Below are 21,373 nucleotides of genomic sequence, written 5' to 3' on the forward strand. Positions count from 1 at the left end.
GCTGGGGCCTCAGCGGTGACTAAGACAGACAGACCCCCACCTTCCACCATATACATTCTAGTCGGGGAGACAGACAACATGTAGACTCACGACATTTAAATTAAGATCATTTTAAAGAATGACAAGGGTTCTGAAGAGAAAGAAACCTTAAATAATACTTAGCCAGGTTTCAAGAAACAACCATGGGCTTCCCCTCTAAGTCTGAAAACAGGCTGTCTAGCTTCTTGACGGTTCTTTGGAGAAATAGGCAAATTTCCCTGGAGGAGCAAACCAGAAAAACAAGCCCATGGGTCCACAGGGTGTGGGATCTGGAGGAGGCCTGTGGGAAAGAGGGAAAGGTTAGCCCGGGGCTCAGGGCTAACCCTACTACCACTACTACCCTACTACCACTCTTCTGGGCCTTTGCCCCGGCAGGTTTGCAGGCAGCTACCATTCACTGGGCAGAGCCCTGGTGCTGTGCATGGATTGTCGGTTCTAAGTCCTTGTACCCTGAGCCGCGGGTGCTGCACTGGCTCCTTGGTTAGCCTGGCAGTAGAGGGCAGGCACCAGATCTACTCCATATCAGTATTCTGGTGCCCAACCTCTTACCTGCCACAGGGTGAGTGCTCAGAAATTGCCTGTGACACGACGAATGAACTAGTGTTCAGGCTTAAGCAAGAGCTAGATTTTCCTGGCTATTCCCTCTAGAAAGGCACTCCTATTCTTACCCTCCCATCAAGCATCAGATGAGGAAGGAAGAATGGAACAAGGGCCAAGCATCTGGAATTACCCAGGGATGTCCCAGAGCCCAGCAGGAGAAGAGAGAAGATGCTTCTGAAGAGCCAGAAAGATGTTCAGGGACCACCTCAAACTTCAAATAACCTGAGCTGCATCCTAATAGGCCATTTGCCATGTTCAAGGAACCAGAATATTTTCTGCCTCTCAAGCTTCTGTAGGGTTTTTAATCAATTGGTAGTGATAACACCCTTCCCCTGGATGCTATCTTCTTATGAGGCACGAGAATGTATATACTATGCCTACAAACCAGGAGATTCAAGCCACAAGTCCCCCAATATTAAAAAGAGAAGAAAAATGTCGAGAAGAATGGCCTCTATAGTGATCTCTGAAAGGTGAGATACCAGAGACTATTCTGGACTTCCCCAATATTCTGTCACAGATATGTATTGCTTTTCAACTCCGAAGACAGTTATTTTGTTTCTATCTCCATCTGTACAGAGGGGACTGCTGGACTTAGATTGGAATGGTGACAGTGACTGTCTCTAAGCTGGGGGGTGGTGGGGTGGTGGTTGTCCAATTCTGGATGATTTTAATTTTTTCTTTATATGTTCAAGTTTTATGAATTTTCAATAATGACTGTGTATTGATTACAAGATCGGAACAAATAGATACGATTTTAAATTATAATATGGTGTATTGATGCCGGTTCATACTGGCATCTCTTCCCAGCTCTGTGTTCAGTGATGCTGGGAGCCTGAAATGGGCCACAGAGGGAGTATTTCCACCATAGAAATGAAAAGTACTACAAACGAAGGGATTCTATTTTCCAGGGAGGTGGTTAACAGTACACCACTGGATATACAGTACGATTCCAGTTATGTTTTATTTTACTTTTTATTCTTATTTTTGGCTGTGTTGGGTCTTCATTGCTGCATGCGGGCTTTCTCTAGTTGTGGCGCGCGGGCTTCTCATTGCGGTGGCTTCTCTTGTTGTGGAGCACGGGCTCTAGACCCATGGGCTTCAGTAGTTGTGGCACAAGGGCTCAGTAGTTGTGGCTCGCGGGCTCCAGAGCGCAGGCTCAGTAGTTGTGGCGCACGGGCTTAGCTGCTCCGCGGCGTGTGGGATCTTCCCGGACCAGGGCTCGAACCCGTGTCCCCTGCATTGGCAGGCGGATTCTTAATGACTGCGCCACCAGGGAAGCCCTCCAGTTATGTTTTTAAAAAATGTTTCACAGAGCAAAAAGATCACAAGGCAGTACATCAAAATGTTAATGATCCTTGTCTTTCGGTGGTGGGGCTGTGGGCCTCGAAGTCATCGATTTTTATTCTTTCTATTTTTCTGAATTTTAAACATTTTCTGTCGTGAGCTTATTAGAGCCTTTATAATAAAAACATTTTTTTAAAAGAAATAAAAACTGTTGTGCTCTTGATCCCTAGAAGGGGAGTGCTTAGTCTCAGAAAGCCCTGGCCCCATGTGGCCCAGCCAAGCCAGTGGGGCTGAGGTCACAGTTAAGTCCCATTCCTCTGACCAACAGGTCTCGTCATCAACAAGATGGACAAGGGCAATTCTCAGCCATCCGTGACGGTGGGATGGAGGAGTCCAGGGTTCCAACTCCATGGACTGTCCAGGCAGAAGGGATGGGCCCCAAACTCTTCCAGCTGAGGGAGTGTGGTGGCAGCTGTGTGTGGGGTGCCACCTAAACTGTGTATGCTGGTCCTCAGGGGCCTCCCCCCTTTGTTCTGATTAGGGATCAGGATCCAGTCTGAAGTTGAACTGATATTCTCAAATATGTCTGAGAATCTGGACTGATTCTGAGAGAGCGAGCTGGGTTCCTGGGGTGAGACAAAGACCCTGCTGGTCAGGGCTAGCAGTGTCTGTGTGCCTGGGGCCACCTAATGTGCACAGGGCCAGTCCAGCAGCACGCTGGGCTCAGGACATCCCTGATGGATGGAGTAAGTCCCAACTCCCTGGGGTCTCCTGGGGGACTTGTCTCTGCCCAGGCGCCGTGAAGACACCAAGGAACCCTGAGAAAGGTCCACACCTGACCCAGGACAGCCCCAACTCTCAGGGAAACAACATGTACATGGCAAGGACCCCAGGGAGGACACCGGTCGACGGCTAGGCTGCAAGGCCCAGAAGTGGGATGGAAGCGGTTAGTCTGGAGTGGGACCACGTTTTGATGCACCACAATCATGATTTTTATCTCACCAGTCACGTTATCTGTCACCGAAGAAAACACAGGCTGGGTTATTTCTGTCAGTAGTGGAGGTAGATGGTCATTTCCAAACCCCTGACCTGGGTTCTGCAGGCACCCACGGGAGGTGCTCAACCCACATCTCTTGACACCATAAACGATGCAGTAGGATTTCTTCTTGGAGCAAGAAAAAATTCCAAAGTCAGCACCAAGGAGAAAATCACATGTGGTCAGTATCATCCTTGAAAATCCTTTAAATCATCCTTAAAACTCAGGGACCTGGGTCTTTAGAAGATCTCATGCAAGAATGAACTTCTTTTGTTTTTCTTACACGTGAGTCAGCTGTGGCTTTTTTTTTTTTTTTTTTCCAACTTGGAGCAGTCAGTAAAGGCCAAGGTCAAATTTGATGTGTGTGTGTGTGTGTGTGTGTGTGTGTGTGTGTGTGTGTGTGTGTGTGTGTGTGTGTGTTGGAGAGGAGAGGGGAAGGGAGCCCAGTGGGGGTCGGGGGTGATGTTCTTTTTCTCTCTCTCTTCCTCTTTTTCTGAGTTAACTGGCCACAGCTGCATTTTTTAATGAGTCTGCAGTACAGTGATATAATCATTAGCAGAGAGATAGGATAGCTACAGTGTCACAGGAAGGCTGAGGACTAACTATTCTGGAGCCAAGGAGAAGGAAGAGCATCTGGCTGAAGAAATCCTTTATAACAAATACAGCTACAGCACTGTTCTTAAGCCAGAAACTCTGAAGATTGTAGTCCAAAGTTAAAACACACACACACACACACACACACACACACACACACAGAGCAAGACAATCTTGACATGGTCCTAGAGGTGGAGATTCTATGCAGGCCCAATTTACTCCCCACTCTCAGCATTTTAGGAGACAAACCCATTCATTCTATACCTCTATCTGGAAGTTAAACTGGAGGTCGGTGGTCACTGCAGCATCTCAGGAGGTCTCCATGGCAACAGTTCCAACATAGAAGAACCCAGAGGGTTTTGGACAATCCCACTACAGACGAGAAGAAAAAAAAGGGATGTTGGCATAGAGGGCAAGTTCCCATCCCAACCTCACTTCAGCAGCCTGGAGGAAGGGCGGGGTGCCGGCGCAGGGAGGGTAACAGCGTGCTATCGGGGTGGATGCCCAGGCCGCAGGACGTTTTGTCCACCTTTATCATCGCGCCCTTCCTCCCTCACTCCCATCCTCGTACAACCTGCCATCATCTCTCTGGCAGGAGCGTCCTCACCAGTCTCCCGCCTCTTTCTTCCCTCACCCCTCGCTATCCACCCCACAGCATCCAGAAAGTTCCACCTCAAACTAGAATCAGATCATGTGTCTCCCCTGCTCCAAACCTCAGCGATTCCCTTCTCACCCACAGTCACCATCAAGGCACCCGGGCCATATGTAGCGCACCCTTCTCCCCCGCTCCCCTCCACTCATTCTGCTGCAGACACACCATCCTCCTTGCTGCTCCTGGATCCCACCATGCATGCTCCCACCTCAAGGCCTCTGCACTGGCTGTTCCCTCTGCTGGAAATGCTCTTCCCCCGATAATCACATGGCCAACTCCCTTATCTCCTTCCAGTCTTTGCTCAAATCTCACAGCTTGGCAAGCCACGCTGCCCCCACCCTCTCATCCCAATCGCTTTTAACTGGCTCCTCTGCTTGGTCCAGAGCGCGCATCACTGTCTCACATACTATATCCTTTCCTTGCTTATGTTTATCGCTGATTGTTTATCTCTCCCTTTGCCCACGTGGAAGCATAGCAGGCACTCATAAACATTTGCTGAACGAAGGGTGGCTTCCACTAGGGATAATTAAAAAACAATTCAAGAGGGAAGCCTTCCTGGGAAGGAAGGGGGAGAAATGGCAAAATCTCTAATGGTTCATTTGACCTACCGGTTTTCAAAGTGCTCCACAGGGCTCCAGGGACCTCTCTTACTCTTACGGGCAAGAGGAGACACAGTGGGGAGCCATCCATGCCCACCTCCAAATTTCAACAGTGAATGACCCAGCAATGCCACTTCTGGCTACACACCCAAAAGCACTGAAAGCAGGGTCTCAAGAAAGATATTTGTATACCCATATTCATAGCGGCATTATTCATAATAGCTAAAAGGAGGCAACCCAAGTGTCCATCCATGGATGACTGGAAAAACAAAATGTTATACACATACAATGGACGATTATTCAGCCTTAACAAAGGAAGGAAGGGGCTTCCCTGGTGGTGCAGTGGTTGAGAGTCCGCCTGCTGATTCAGGGGACGCGGGTTCGTGCCCCGGTCTGGGAGGATCCCACATGCCGCGGAGCGGCTGGGCCCGTGAGCCATGGCCGCTGAGCCTGCGCGTCTGGAGCCTCTGCTCCGCAACGGGAGAGGCCACGACAGTGAGAGGCCCGCGTACCGCAAAAAAAAAAATGAAAAAATAAAATAAAATAGATAAACAACAAGGTACTACTATAACAGGGAACTATATTCAATATCCTGTAATAAACTATAATGGAAAAGAATATGAAAAAGAATATGTATATATATATGTATAACTGAATCATTTTGCTATACACCAGAAACTAACAACATTGTAAATCAACTATATATCAAAAAAAAAAAAAAAAAAGTTTCCCTGAAACCCAACGGGTAGTTTGGGTTTTTCTGAGCATTGACTTCCCCAGACTCCTTGTCTGGAGCCTTACAATAAACGCTGAGCTTTCCTTCACCACAACCCAGTGTCAGTAGATTGGCTTTACTACGTGTAGGTGAGCGGAGCTGAGCTTGGTTCAGTAACAACCCTACTTTTCAACTTTGTTTTCTTCCACTTCCTTTCTTCCAGCCAGCCGTGCCCCAAACTGAACCATCTGCTGCTTCCAGCCCATGCTGGGTTTCTCATCTAGGGCCTCACCCTTATGCTGTTTTTTTCTCGATGTGGGTCCTCATGTCCAAATGGTGCCCTTCTTCAAAAGCATCCTGATCCCATTTCAGCCTCACAACAACCTTACAAGGAAGAGACTAACACTGTCCCCATCTTACAGATGAGAAAACTGAGGCTCACAGAGGTGAGGGCCACACAGCTGGCCAATGGCAGGACCAGGTAGGACATACCCTCCACAGGCATGTGCGACTTCAAACCCAAGTTCTTCTCCACTTTAGTAAAGGGTCTCAGGAGCTGCCATGAGGCTTCCTGGATTTGTCCAGCCTGCCACCTCTGAAGCCACCCCCAACCTCCCACCAGGCTTTCTCTGGGCTGCCTCACCTCCTCTCAGGTATAACGGCTGGCTGCCCCTGTGCCTGTCTCCCCGACAAGGAGGCTCAGGGTGGGAGTGGATGCCACTCAGGACATCTGTGCTTCCCCACCTCCCCAACAGAGTTCCCTCCTTATTCATCCAGGTCTAAGACAGCAGGTGCCACCACTGCCCACTCCCACCAGACCCTGCATGACTTTTCTTTATCAAATTTGCTACCACCTGACAATGGATTACAGGTTAATTTGTTTGTGGTCTGTCACCCCCACTAGAGAAAGCTCCTTGAGGGCAGTGGCTTTTGTGGCACATTCCCTGATGGCTCCTAGAACAGTGCCTGGCAGAGTAAGTGAAAGGATGAATGAATGAACACCTACCCCCAAAACTAAGAAGTGACTTCAGCGTTTTTTTTTCTTTTTGATGAAGGACAATACGGTTTTATACAAAGCCAGGTCCCCATATTTGCTCAAGAGCTACTCCCAAAGGTAGACTTCATTACTGAGCACCTCTGAGCAAACTCAGACCAGTCCCGGAAGTCATGAGGGTTACAGTTGCAAGGTGTGTGTGTGTGTGGGCGGAGGGGTGACAGGGTACAGGCTGAAATTAATCCCAGCAATATACAGTGTATAATTCCACCTTGAGCTAAACCTCCCACATACCTGGGGACGTCCTGTGGCCTGAGGAACTTGGAATGCAAGTCTAGGTTGGGCTCAGATCTGATGGATGAGGAGGTGGTAACCTGGGCATAGGGAGATGAGGGAGGAGGAACGGGTCTAGAAGAGCACGTGCAAAGGCCCTGAGGCTGGAGGGAGCAGCATGTCTGAGCACAGAGGGCTGCTGATAAAGTGATCAGAGATGCAGCTGGAGGAGGAGGCCAGGTGTAGGTGGGGCCCAGACTGCAGGGCCTTATGGGCCATGTTAAGGTTTTTGTTCTTTATGCTATGAAAGTGGGAAGCCACAGAAGGATTTTGAGCAGATGGTGGTACCAAAGATGGGTCTGGCTGCCAAGTGGAGGGCGGCTGAGTGGCAAGTGGATAATATCCTCTCCCCAGTCCCCTTCTGCCCTTTGTAACACATGGCAGTGAGGCCCGTTTCATCTGTAGCCCCAGTTTAAAACGTATGGCAATGTTTACAAAACCTTCAGGTCATAAAGGACAGAGTGATGATAAACCACCTAATGACATTTTTCAGGTCCCACATGTGTGGGCCCAGGAGCCTGATCCAGCCACTTGTAGCCTGGTGGTACCAGTGCAGGGAGAGATGGTTTCAGGCTCGTGAGAAATTCTCCAGGCTCTGACCCTGAGGTACCTCCCCGTCATCCCAACCAGGCCAACACCTGTCTTGTTGACCGCGTGTACCTCCAGCGTCTAAACAGTGCTCATGCTGGTACATGCTGAGCTATGGCAACCTATGCAGTCAACTGTGCCCATCCAACCACTCCTAGGCCTTGGGCTTAAAAACTGAAAAGGCTCCCAGAGTGGCAGCTCTACACAGGGCTGTTTGTGGCTTTGGCCTCTTTCATCCCCATGGCAACCTTGGGGACAGGTATTTTACAGATGAGGAAACTGAGGCACAGGTCACTTAGCTCGTTCAAGATGACTCAGGAAGCTGCAAAGTTAGCTACATCTGTCTGAGGCAGTACACGTGATGGCAAGGGTTCTAAAAATCGAAATGCTGACAAGGACATAAGCATTCTATTTCCCAAGAGAGCCGAGCAGGGAGCCTCAAGCTCCTCACCTTGAACTCAGCCACCCTCCCTCTGCCTCATGTATTTCTTTACTGAGAGCACTCACAGGTTATCAACAGGGTCACTAGGGTCTCTAAATAAACATGCTCTAAATAAATACTACCCCCTCGCTTATGCCTGATTTGGCAAGGCCTCTGATATGGGCCACACTCTGGACCCTGCTTTACCATGTCTGAAGCATTTTGGCATAGCATCATCAATGCTATGAAGTATTATGACCCCCATTCTATGATAAGAAAACAGGCTCAGAGAGGTAGAATGACATATCCAAGATCACACAGCTAGGTTTCCAGGCTCTGAGGTCAGTTTAGGGCTTCCTTTGGCCCACTCTCTACCCACCTAGGCCCTCTTCCCCAAATCCCTGGGGGGTGGGTCGGGGGACCTCAGGCTGACAGAGCATCTCAAACCAGGCCCAGGAGGGGGGTTCGTGCCCCGGTCTGGGAGGATCCCACATGCCGCGGAGCGGCTGGGCCCGTGAGCCATGGCCGCTGAGCCTGCGCGTCCGGAGCCTCTGCTCCGCAACGGGAGAGGCCACGACAGTGAGAGGCCCGCGTACCGCAAAAAAAAAAATGAAAAAATAAAATAAAATAGATAAACAACAAGGTACTACTATAACAGGGAACTATATTCAATATCCTGTAATAAACTATAATGGAAAAGAATATGAAAAAGAATATGTATATATATATGTATAACTGAATCATTTTGCTATACACCAGAAACTAACAACATTGTAAATCAACTATATATCAAAAAAAAAAAAAAAGTTTCCCTGAAACCCAACGGGTAGTTTGGGTTTTTCTGAATATGTATATATATATGTATAACTGAATCATTTTGCTATACACCAGAAACTAACAACATTGTAAATCAACTATATATCAAAAAAAAAAAAAAAAAAGTTTCCCTGAAACCCAACGGGTAGTTTGGGTTTTTCCGAGCATTGACTTCCCCAGACTCCTTGTCTGGAGCCTTACAATAAACGCTGAGCTTTCCTTCACCACAACCCAGTGTCAGTAGATTGGCTTTACTACGTGTAGGTGAGCGGAGCTGAGCTTGGTTCAGTAACAACCCTACTTTTCAACTTTGTTTTCTTCCACTTCCTTTCTTCCAGCCAGCCGTGCCCCAAACTGAACCATCTGCTGCTTCCAGCCCATGCTGGGTTTCTCATCTAGGGCCTCACCCTTATGCTGTTTTTTTCTCGATGTGGGTCCTCATGTCCAAATGGTGCCCTTCTTCAAAAGCATCCTGATCCCATTTCAGCCTCACAACAACCTTACAAGGAAGAGACTAACACTGTCCCCATCTTACAGATGAGAAAACTGAGGCTCACAGAGGTGAGGGCCACACAGCTGGCCAATGGCAGGACCAGGTAGGACATACCCTCCACAGGCATGTGCGACTTCAAACCCAAGTTCTTCTCCACTTTAGTAAAGGGTCTCAGGAGCTGCCATGAGGCTTCCTGGATTTGTCCAGCCTGCCACCTCTGAAGCCACCCCCAACCTCCCACCAGGCTTTCTCTGGGCTGCCTCACCTCCTCTCAGGTATAACGGCTGGCTGCCCCTGTGCCTGTCTCCCCGACAAGGAGGCTCAGGGTGGGAGTGGATGCCACTCAGGACATCTGTGCTTCCCCACCTCCCCAACAGAGTTCCCTCCTTATTCATCCAGGTCTAAGACAGCAGGTGCCACCACTGCCCACTCCCACCAGACCCTGCATGACTTTTCTTTATCAAATTTGCTACCACCTGACAATGGATTACAGGTTAATTTGTTTGTGGTCTGTCACCCCCACTAGAGAAAGCTCCTTGAGGGCAGTGGCTTTTGTGGCACATTCCCTGATGGCTCCTAGAACAGTGCCTGGCAGAGTAAGTGAAAGGATGAATGAATGAACACCTACCCCCAAAACTAAGAAGTGACTTCAGCGTTTTTTTTTCTTTTTGATGAAGGACAATACGGTTTTATACAAAGCCAGGTCCCCATATTTGCTCAAGAGCTACTCCCAAAGGTAGACTTCATTACTGAGCACCTCTGAGCAAACTCAGACCAGTCCCGGAAGTCATGAGGGTTACAGTTGCAAGGTGTGTGTGTGTGTGGGCGGAGGGGTGACAGGGTACAGGCTGAAATTAATCCCAGCAATATACAGTGTATAATTCCACCTTGAGCTAAACCTCCCACATACCTGGGGACGTCCTGTGGCCTGAGGAACTTGGAATGCAAGTCTAGGTTGGGCTCAGATCTGATGGATGAGGAGGTGTTAACCTGGGAATAGGGAGATGAGGGAGGAGGAACGGGTCTAGAAGAGCACGTGCAAAGGCCCTGAGGCTGGAGGGAGCAGCATGTCTGAGCACAGAGGGCTGCTGATAAAGTGATCAGAGATGCAGCTGGAGGAGGAGGCCAGGTGTAGGTGGGGCCCAGACTGCAGGGCCTTATGGGCCATGTTAAGGTTTTTGTTCTTTATGCTATGAAAGTGGGAAGCCACAGAAGGATTTTGAGCAGATGGTGGTACCAAAGATGGGTCTGGCTGCCAAGTGGAGGGCGGCTGAGTGGCAAGTGGATAATATCCTCTCCCCAGTCCCCTTCTGCCCTTTGTAACACATGGCAGTGAGGCCCGTTTCATCTGTAGCCCCAGTTTAAAACGTATGGCAATGTTTACAAAACCTTCAGGTCATAAAGGACAGAGTGATGATAAACCACCTAATGACATTTTTCAGGTCCCACATGTGTGGGCCCAGGAGCCTGATCCAGCCACTTGTAGCCTGGTGGTACCAGTGCAGGGAGAGATGGTTTCAGGCTCGTGAGAAATTCTCCAGGCTCTGACCCTGAGGTACCTCCCCGTCATCCCAACCAGGCCAACACCTGTCTTGTTGACCGCGTGTACCTCCAGCGTCTAAACAGTGCTCATGCTGGTACATGCTGAGCTATGGCAACCTATGCAGTCAACTGTGCCCATCCAACCACTCCTAGGCCTTGGGCTTAAAAACTGAAAAGGCTCCCAGAGTGGCAGCTCTACACAGGGCTGTTTGTGGCTTTGGCCTCTTTCATCCCCATGGCAACCTTGGGGACAGGTATTTTACAGATGAGGAAACTGAGGCACAGGTCACTTAGCTCGTTCAAGATGACTCAGGAAGCTGCAAAGTTAGCTACATCTGTCTGAGGCAGTACACGTGATGGCAAGGGTTCTAAAAATCGAAATGCTGACAAGGACATAAGCATTCTATTTCCCAAGAGAGCCGAGCAGGGAGCCTCAAGCTCCTCACCTTGAACTCAGCCACCCTCCCTCTGCCTCATGTATTTCTTTACTGAGAGCACTCACAGGTTATCAACAGGGTCACTAGGGTCTCTAAATAAACATGCTCTAAATAAATACTACCCCCTCGCTTATGCCTGATTTGGCAAGGCCTCTGATATGGGCCACACTCTGGACCCTGCTTTACCATGTCTGAAGCATTTTGGCATAGCATCATCAATGCTATGAAGTATTATGACCCCCATTCTATGATAAGAAAACAGGCTCAGAGAGGTAGAATGACATATCCAAGATCACACAGCTAGGTTTCCAGGCTCTGAGGTCAGTTTAGGGCTTCCTTTGGCCCACTCTCTACCCACCTAGGCCCTCTTCCCCAAATCCCTGGGGGGTGGGTCGGGGGACCTCAGGCTGACAGAGCATCTCAAACCAGGCCCAGGAGGGCTGGAGGCTCAGAGGGCTTGAGGCTGTGAGGTTTGATCTCTCTCCGCCCTCTTCTCAGACTTCAAGGTAGAGAAGATTCCAACGGTCCCTCCTCTGGCCCAGCTCTTCCCCGCCTCCCCCTCAGGGTGAAGGGCCGTGTTTTATTCCACCCTCTGGAATGTACCCCCCTCCACCCCACCACCCCAGGGCAACACTTGTCTTGTTGACTGCTGTTTCCTCAGTGCCTAAACAGTGCACGCACTGGCACACGGCAGGTGTTCAATAAATATTTGGTGGATGCCCCCAAAGCTTAGAGGGCTTCATGTTTCTGCCCTGAAATGAACACCGAGTTAGGGAAAAGAGAACTAACTGTTGACTCCTACTCCATGTTAGGCAGTAGTGTCTAGACCAAGGCCCTATCTAGCCCAGCTGTGGTCCCAACTCCCTGTGCCAGGCCGAGCAGGGCAGAGAGGGGGCACTGTGCTGGCCTCCTCTGTGCCAGGCACTGGGTCAGGCTGTGGAGTCGGGGAACCCAGGTTCTTATCGTGACCTCCTTCCCAGCGGTGTGGTCTTGGGGAAATTCCCTCATCTCTCTGAGCCTCAGCTTACCCAGATGTAAAATCCACTCCAAAGTTAGTAGCAGTAATTCATCCTCCTCTAACAGTAGGGGTCAGGTTGAGGCGACCAGGGCTCCCTGTGACACTGGGGCCGGGGCTTTTCTGCAGAGGTTATTCCCAACCTCCCCCTCCCCCGCCCCGCGGGGAATTCTCAGTTGAGGTGTCTCCTGTGAGCTCAGAGGTCTGGAGGGGCGAGGAGAAGGGGGTGAGGGACGCTGGAGGGGCCGCGTGAGCCGAGTGGAAGACCAGTAACCCGGGTGACCTTGGGCAAGTCCCTTCCCCTCCCTGGCCCGGACCGGCGTCCTTATTTATCAAGGGAGGCAGGGGACGCCTGGGTGCTGCGCCCGGCCTCAGTTTCCCCATCTGCTGCCCGGGCGTGTGGTTCCTACGTGCACTTCCGGCTCGGAAAGAAAACAAGCAACCACCCGGAGGCCTTGACTCCGGGGAGGTCGGCGCGGAGGGCGGAGCGGGGGCAAAGAGTCCGCGGGCCGAGCCAGCCGGGGCGGGGGCTCCCCGCGCGGAGCCGGCGCGGTGGCGGCGGGGAGCAGGCCTCTTACCTGGCGGTGGCGGCGAAGGCGACGGCGAAGCCGGTCCGGCTGCCCCGGCCCCGCCCCTCCTTCCCTTCCTCCCTCCCTCCCCCCGCGCGGGTCCCGACTGGTCCTGCCGCCGCGCCGCCCGCCCCGTGCGCGCCTGGTCCTTCCGGGCTCCGGGATACGGGCTCCGAAATGCGTGTGTCAAGCCGCTCGCCCCGCCGCCACCCTTACAGAGGGTGCCGGCTTCAGGAAGTGACGGGCCAACCCGGCGCGAAACTCGGTTTTTGGGTCTGTTCGCCTTCGGGGAAGCCACAGGGCCGCGGGGTTCGGCCCTGCGGAAACTTCTTGCCAGGGGCTCGGTCGTCAAAAGTAAATCAGGTGCGATCAAAGAAACAGGCACAGAAACAGTCTTCCCGCATGTGTATACAGCACTTGGGAGTTTACTGAGTGGTGAGATATCCACGCTCTCCCTGAGTTTTCTTTCAGTTTCTTTAACGCCAAGTTTGGTCTGGTCTCAGGGCCTTTGCGTTTGAGGTTCCCGTGCCTGGCCCTGTGGCCCCAGCTCTCCACTCTGGTGTCCATTCAGGGTGGCATCTGTGAGTCTTCCCTGACCACCCAGCACGTTCAATCAGATAACAAATACTTCCTGAGCACCTACTATGTGCCGGGTACTGTTCTAAGTGCTGGGGAACCCCACTCCAGGCTCCCAGTCCTGTTCTGTGTCAATCGCAGTACTTCTCACTGTGAAATTGTTTGGTTTATCTTCCTGTTGGCAGTTTACTGCCTGCCATCCCCACTAGAATTTAAAAGCCTGGAGAGTCCTCTGCTGTGTGCCCAGCCCCAGGGACTGTGCCTGGCACTTGATAGGTGCTCAGAATCATATAATGAATGCATGAATGGATCTCATTCCTCTAGCAATGCTGTGAATCTCATCACACCTGTTCTACACGAAAGGAAACTGAGGCTCAGGTCGAGGCTGTGCAGAAGCCACAGAACTAATGATGAGAGCCAGAGCTGGAATGTGAATCGTTGTGGCCACAAGGTTGTTACTCTTTCTGCAGATGAAGACAGCCTAGTACCGTAAACAGAAAAGGCACTGGCCAGGGTCAGAGACCAGCTTCCAATGCAAAATCTGTGACTCACGCTTCTTGTGGAATGCTCTAGGCCTCTGTCTCCTAGTCTCCCCACTGGCCACTCAGGACCAAGAAAAGCAGCTCTACCTACCTACAAGGCCATTGTGAGGGTCAAATGGGTTAATAGCGTGCACCCTTCAGGAGCATAGGGGGTATAGCTGAGCACGTGGGCCTTGTCAATTGCAGTATTAATAACCACATGGAAGTGGACACCAGCAGAAAACCTCCAGCCATCCCTCCTTCACTCAGTGTCTGGTGGCCCCTTCCAGCCAGATTGGCTTTGTGGGACCAGGCACCACTTTGCACAACAGCCTTGCCCCGTCTCTAGTTCGAGAGAGATCCTGTGTTAAACACTCTTGACTCCAGACTTTGGATCTGTTACAGCCCTGCCCAGTGCCTATCCCTCACCCCAGTCCTCGCCACTGAACAGCACACGGGAGCTAATCCAGAATCAAGGCTGCAGGAAGGAAAGGTGGAGAAAGTATATTTACCCCTCTGGTGTATGCCTTTGAGATTTTTTTTTTTTTTTTTTCCAGTACGCGGGCCTCTCACTGTCGTGGCCTCTCCCGTTGCAGAGCACAGGTTCCGGACACGCAGGCTCAGCGGCCATGGCCCACGGGCCCAGCCGCTCCGCGGCATGTGGGATCTTCCCAGACGGGGGCACGAACCCGTGTCCCCTGCATCAGCAGGCGGACTCCCAACCACTGTGCCACCAGGGAAGCCCTCCTCCTCTGTAAAATGAGGATAATTATGATCCCTTCAAGTGCTGTCATGAGGATGAAATGAGGACATGCAGGTAAAGTGCTTTGAATGGTGTCTGGCATACAGGACATGCTCAATAAAAATTAGCTGCTCTCACTCTTGGTAAAAGATACTTCTGCTAAGAGGTCTTCTATCAGCTCCTCCGGAAGGAATGGTTAGGGGTTTGTGCTGGAAGGAAAAGCCTTTTCATCACCATTAACTAATTCAACCAGAATTTACTGAGTAGCTGGTGAGGTTATAGGCATTGCAGGTACAGCAAGGAAAGAACCGAAGTGTTTCCAGCAAAGTCACGGAGCTTACAGTCTAGTCTGTGAGGGAGGGGAGGTGGACAATAACCAAACAGATAGATAATCCATCAGTGTAAGTCTTATAAAGACAAAGTAAAGCAAGGTGAGGGGAACCTGGGGGAGAGGGTGCGGTGGTCAGGGAGGCTTGCTGGTATCTGGCATAGACAGAGCATCCCAGGTGTTACTGACCAGGGTTCTCAGCCTCCTTAATCAATAGAAATTGATAAGAGGCCAGACAAGAAATTCAGGCAAGGCTTTATGGGGGTCCCTGCTGCAACAGGGGAGAGCAAGGACAAGCAACAGGTTCCCTTGCTTGATCCCTGAGGGGGGGGCAAGCTGGTTCCTTTCGTGGGGTAAAGGTAGGGGTGGGTCCAGGGGTCAGGCCAGATGGGTGGCTTAGGGGGTCTGCCCTCCCCTTTGGTGGTGGTGTGGGCAGGGGGCATGCACAGTAACCTGCTTTTGCTCCCGGCTCTTCAGAAGTGGTGGTTGGGCTTTTTGGTCTTTTTGTATCTTGTTGTCCAGAATTTGCCCCACCTGCACATGCATGCAGTTCTTTTTAGTCCCTTATAGTTTCTTTGTATTTTGTTCCTTGAGGAGATGTTTGTCCAGGTGCAAGCACTGCAGCAAAGGGTCCCAGGTCCCAGCCTGTCTCACAGGCAGCCAGCAACTGCAAAGCTGTGGAGAGGAGGAAGGTGGTTGACACTTCCAAGGAAAAGGCTGGAGTGGAGAGAGCTGGGGGAGAGGAACAGATGAGCTTAGAGAGGCAATGAGGGCCATGCAACTGTGAGCTTTATAAAGAGGCTGATGCTTGGGCCTAGGGTTGCGAGGCTTAGCCAATGAAAATACAGGATACCCAGTGACATTGGAATTTCAGGTACATAAGAAATAAATACTTTTTTAGTACAAGTATGTCCCACTATTTCCCAGGACATGCTTATACTAAAAAGTTATTCATTGGGTATCTGAAATTTCAATGTAACTGGGTGTCCTCTGTTTTATCTGGCAACCCTACTTGGGCCCCACCCCTAGAGATTCTGATTCTGTTGGTCTGGGGTCAGGCCAGGCCTAGTTACTGTTCACAAGCTCACCAGGTATTTCTAACGTGTGCCCAGGAGCCACTGATGTAGGGCCTTGTTTATGGATTTTATTCTGTATGAAATGGAGAATTGTATAGGGTTTGGGGCAGCAATGTGACATATTTTCACCTTTTCAAAGGATCCCACTGGCTCCTGGTGGTGGACTAATGGATAAGAGTGGGCACGGGTGACTACTTCGGAAGCTGTTTCAATGGTCCAGGTCGGGGAAGGGGCCTGTATTTGTTGAGTGCCTACTATGGGCTAGGCACAATAAAAGTATATCATGGAGGCATAGGTTCCTGGGTCCTGCCCTACACCAACCCAGTTTAGAATTTCTCAGGGGTGTGGAAGCCTAGAAGTTTATATTTTTAACAAGTTCCCCTGGTGATTCTGGTGTTCAGTCAGGTTTAGAACAACCAATTGATTGGATTTGATCCTCCCAGAAATTACAGAAATAACCATGAATATTGTTCAGGGAACATTATCCTTGTGGCTGGTTCTTCATGTCCCACACATACGTTATATCATTTAATCCTATGCAGTTTGTGCTGTTATTAGCCCCACTTCACAGAGGAAAGAACTGAGGCTCAGCGGGGTTAAATAACTTGGGCAGGGTCACCAAGCTACAAGATGGCAGAGCCAGCATTTAATCCCAGATCTGGTTGATTCTGCTATCCTGCCATCCCATAGGCTCAAACATCAGTACAGGTTCAAAGATACTTAGATGAGTTTTGGATGATGGCTCACTGAAAGAAGGAGGCTCCTTTGCTATGCTCCATTGATGTCTGTCCTTCCAGGATGTGAGTGGGGGCTGGCCTGGCATGAGTCTTTGTTGAATGGTACTGAATTCTGGGGGTGACGTCACTGAAAGCAATCCCACATCCCTTCCCGTAGAATATCCCTCATGATGCCGTTGTGCTGAACTTGAGACTGAATGACACAGAAGATCGTTTATGGCCACTTCTTACCTAATGACACTCAAATAAACAGGGCTACCATGGGGAGGGACTAGACACAACCACAGAGGAAGGTCAGGGTGGAGGGCGCTGTGGATGGTTTCTGCTTACTATGGATATTGTTACATTGCTGAGCAGTTTCTTGTTTGTTCTAAGGTGTCTGACGCAAAGAACTAAACATCTTTCTGTTAATGGGACTATCAACTAGAATTGGCCAATCTAAGTGGCAGCCATTTAGGGTCAAAGATGCTTGGGTTAGTATTTTCCCCCATTGTTCTTGGCTGTTAGGTAATAATTTGTAGTCTTCTGCCTTATCTCTTACACAGAAGTTTGAGTGATGACCCTCTACCTGCTTCTCATCTAAGAATGCTTTGCACTTACCCCTGATCTGATCTGCACTGATATGGATCTCAGTGCATGAGACCCATATCACTGGTGGTACACAAGGTATCTTCCGCTGGTACATGAACTTGCATTAAATCACCTTGAATGATGCATGAGAAAGTTATTCCCTTTAATCCTTATTCTATTGAGAACACAGTTTGATGCTATTGAATCTTTTTTTTTTGTTGTGGTACAATTTTTATTTGTTTCTGATAAACTAATAATCAAGGCCATTAATTAAACTCATATTTAAACCATTTTTCTTTGTGACTTACAGGTTCACAAACACACAAAAAGTATATCTCTTTCTTTTTTTAAAAACAACTTTATTGAGATATCTTTGACTTATAAAATTATATTTATTTGAGGTATAAAATTTGAATTTTTGATAGTATATGTATACCTTGTAAAAGATCATCCCAGTCAAGCTAAATAACTTAATCCATCACGTGTACGTAGTTACCATTTGTGTGTGTGTGTGTGTGTGTGCGCGTGCGCGTGCGCACGTGTGTTGAGAAGATTTGCTTTAAGATCTAGCCTCTTAGCAAATTTCAAGTATACAATATAGTATTGTTACCTATGGTCACCGTGCTGTATATTAGATTTCCAGAACTCATAGTCATTCATCTTGCATAACTGAGACTTTGTACCCTTTGACCAACATGTCCTCATATCTCCCTTCTTCCTCCACCCAAACCCTGGCAACTACCATTCTACGCTCTGCCTCTATGAGTTTGACTATTTTAGATTACACACATAAGTGAGATCATACAGTATTTGTCTTTCTGTGTCTGGCGTATTTCACTGAGCACAAGGTCCTCCACGTTCATCCACGTTGTTGCAAGTGAGGCAATTTCCTTTTTTTTTTAAGGCTGAATAGTATGCCATTGTACTCCTATAACATTTGCTAATCTTCCTTTTTAACGAAGGGAGAACGGGCCTCAGCTCAGAGTCTTCGACTCTCCAAAATATTGAATTAGGATTTAAACATCCTGTTATTTATTTATTTAATAACCTTTTTATTTTGGAAGAGTATTGGATTGACAGAAAAGTTCCAAAGACAGTACAGAATTCTTACCTAAGAATCATATAATGCTTCACCTTGTTTCCCCAATGTTAACATCTTATATAACCATGGTACATGTTTCAAGACTGAGAAACCAATGTTGTGATAGGGAAGAACAAGTCTGACTCTGTATTGGATCTGTTTCTTTTACTTTAAGCTTTGTATTCTATTGCTTTTGCTACAAGTTAAGAATGTTGCCTGGGGCTTCCCTGGTGGTGCAGTGGTTGAGAGTCCGCCTGCCGATGCAGGGGACACGGGTTCGTGCCCCGGTCCAGGAAGATCCCACATGCCGCAGAGCGGCTGGGCCCGTGAGCCATGGCCACTGAGCCTGCATATCCGGAACCTGTGCTCTGCAACGGGAGAGGCCACAACAGTGAGAGGCCTGCGTACAGCAAAAAATAAATAAATAAACAAAAGAATGTTGCCTATAGCTTGAAATACACAGGATAGCCCATTCTGGAGGCTCTGACCTTTAAAGGTCTAACACTTTTCCATTCATATAGAGATAAAAAGTTGCAGAGCAGAGAATAACATTTGCCTTGTTGGAGGTTTACAGAAACATGGTGATCTATGTGGACAGCTGCAAGAATAAAGGATTCTGACACCAAGAAGTTTGCAGCAACCAGCCACATCCCCTCCCCTTTTAGTATAAAAGAAGCCTGAATTCTACCTCTGGTAAATGGTTCTTTGGGACACGAGTCCACCATCTTCTCAGTTTGCTGGTTTTCCGAATAAAGTCACTCTTCCCTGCCCCAACAACTTGTCTCTCAATTTATTGGCCTGTTGTGCTGTGAGCAGTACGAACTTGGACTTGGTAACAGCATTGGTACATTACTGTTAACTAAAGTACAGACTTTATTCATTGGTTTTTCTACTAATGTCCTTTTACAGTCCCAGATTTCCATCTGGGATACCACAATGCACTTAGTGTTTTTTTTTTTTCTATTTTTTGTTTTCAGCATTGATTTCACTTAAAAAATCTTTTTTTAAAAAAAATTTAATTTACTTTTGGCTGTGTTGGGTCTTTGTTGCTGCACGTGGGATTTCTCTAGTTGTGATGAGCGGGAGCTGCTCTTCGCTGTGGTGTGCGGGCTTCTCATTGCTTCTCTTATTGAGGAGCACAGGCTCTAGGCATGCGGGCTTCAGTAGTTGTGGCACGTGGGCTCAGTAGTTGTGGCTCACGGGCTTAGTTGCTCCGCGGCATGTGGGATCTTCCCAGACCAGGGCTCGAACCTGTGTTCCCTGCATTGGCGGGCGGTTTCTTAACCACTGCACCACCAGGGAAGTCCCCCAAAATCTTTTTATTACTTTCTGCAACAGCAAATGACCTTGGCTTTTTATTTATGATAGAGACATCATTTTAAAACATTAAGCAAAATGAGACTATTAAAAAAAACAGTAATAGTAAAGATAACAAGCAGATGTAGCAAAAAATTCTCAGTTTCCTCTGGGTTGACTTCACCCATGGGAAAAACCTCCCCATAGGCTGGCAAGATGACCAGATTGGTTTCTCTCACTAGTCATTAGAATGTATGTTTCTGGGAATTCCCTGGTGGTCCAGTGGTTAGACTCTGCGCTTCCACTGCCAGGGGCCTGGGTTTGATCCCTGGTCGGGGAACTAAGATCCTGCAAGCCATGCAGAGTGGCCAAAAAAAAAAAAGAATGCATGTTTCCGTTAGGATGTCTGGCCACTGTTGTATCAAACGCTTCCCAATGTGTGGCCAAAATCATAATGACACCGATGATTTATAGAACATAAAATCCAGAGGTAGATGGGTCCAGAGTTGGCCCCAAAGCTCAAAGACCTAAGCTCTTTCCATCTTTCATCATCCTCAGCATGTTGGCTGTTGCCCTTCACTGTGTCATGCTGTGGCCCAAATGGCTCCCTCAGTGTCAAGCATTCTTAAGCAGTTGTGTTCAAAAGCAGAAAAGAGAAAAAGGGAGCTCTCCTCATGAGCCTTTCCTCATGGTTTCTCTCCCGTGGTCAAGGTGGAAACGATTTCCCAGAAGCCCCTTTGCTGGGATCACATGTCTGGATCACATGATCACCCGTGGATGCAAGGGAGTCTGGGAAAGCAAGGAATCTGGCAAAGGGGATTGGCTCAGGCCAGTCCTAACATTTGCAGAGCTCAGGGCAAGAACACAAAATGATAAAAAAAAAAACATGTCCTAACCTTCCAACCAGACAGACACACCTTCAAAGCACATGGAATATCAGGTGTGAATTTAGAAATCTTTCAGCTCTTCAAAGTTCCACGCCATGATGTGGCTCCTGGTTTACTGCCCATCTTCCTTCTCTTCCCAGCCCCAATTCCATCCCGTACCACATGAGGTCTCCCACACAGGTGTGTGGACACTCCAGCCCATGCATCCAAGCTCTGAATACCCCTCCTGCAAACAGCTGCCACTTGGCCACTCCTCAAACCTAGGAATGTATGTAGTGGCTGCACCCTTAGGAGAATGGGTCAGGGGAGAGGTTCACTCCTGCAGTCTGGAAGTGGATTTGGGGCAGTTTGGACAGGGAATATTGGGGTACCAGGTGCCCAGAGTGTGGGCTTAGGTGGGCACATCCTCTTGGCCTCGTAGGCTCCTCTCTCCATCAGGATGGAAGAGGCCAGAGGGGGGCCCTCTAAAGGATGGGGCCCAGAGCAGAGACTGCTCTTGCCGGTATTGATGGGGCACATTGCTGCACAGACAAAATCAGGTTTCTCTGAAGGAGAAGGTGGAATGGCTATTGAGCAGGCGGCCCTTTGTGCCCCAGTGTGAGCTCAGTGGGGCCAAGGGTCTTATGTTTTATTGACCCTCATCTCCCTAGGACCTAACCTAATGACTAGTGTATGGTAGGTGTTTAATACATGCTTACTGATTTTTTTTAACATCTTTATTGGGAGTATAATTGCTTTACAATGGTGTGTTAGTTTCTGCTTTACAACAAAGTTAATCAGTTATACATATACATATGTTCCCATATCTCTTCCCTCTTGCGTCTCCCTCCCT

At 49.0% G+C, this 21,373-nt stretch overlaps 1 protein-coding gene across 1 annotated transcript in view; it reads right to left on the minus strand.

Moving 5' to 3' along the window:
• The window catches only part of LOC114485938 (transmembrane and coiled-coil domain-containing protein 4-like), a 27,109-nt gene extending 14,318 nt beyond the window's left edge, over positions 1-12,791 (minus strand). Inside the window, exons 1-2 of the mRNA XM_028487788.2 lie at positions 12,737-12,791; positions 3,818-3,925 (exon numbers count right to left, since the gene is read on the minus strand). The gene's annotated coding sequence lies outside the window, so the exon portion shown is untranslated. The remainder of the gene's footprint in view (positions 1-3,817; positions 3,926-12,736) is intronic.
• Between the last annotated feature and the right edge of the window lie 8,582 nt (positions 12,792-21,373).

Source organism: Physeter macrocephalus, chromosome 3 (assembly GCF_002837175.3).
Source record: "Physeter macrocephalus isolate SW-GA chromosome 3, ASM283717v5, whole genome shotgun sequence".
Lineage (NCBI taxonomy): Eukaryota > Metazoa > Chordata > Mammalia > Artiodactyla > Physeteridae > Physeter > Physeter macrocephalus.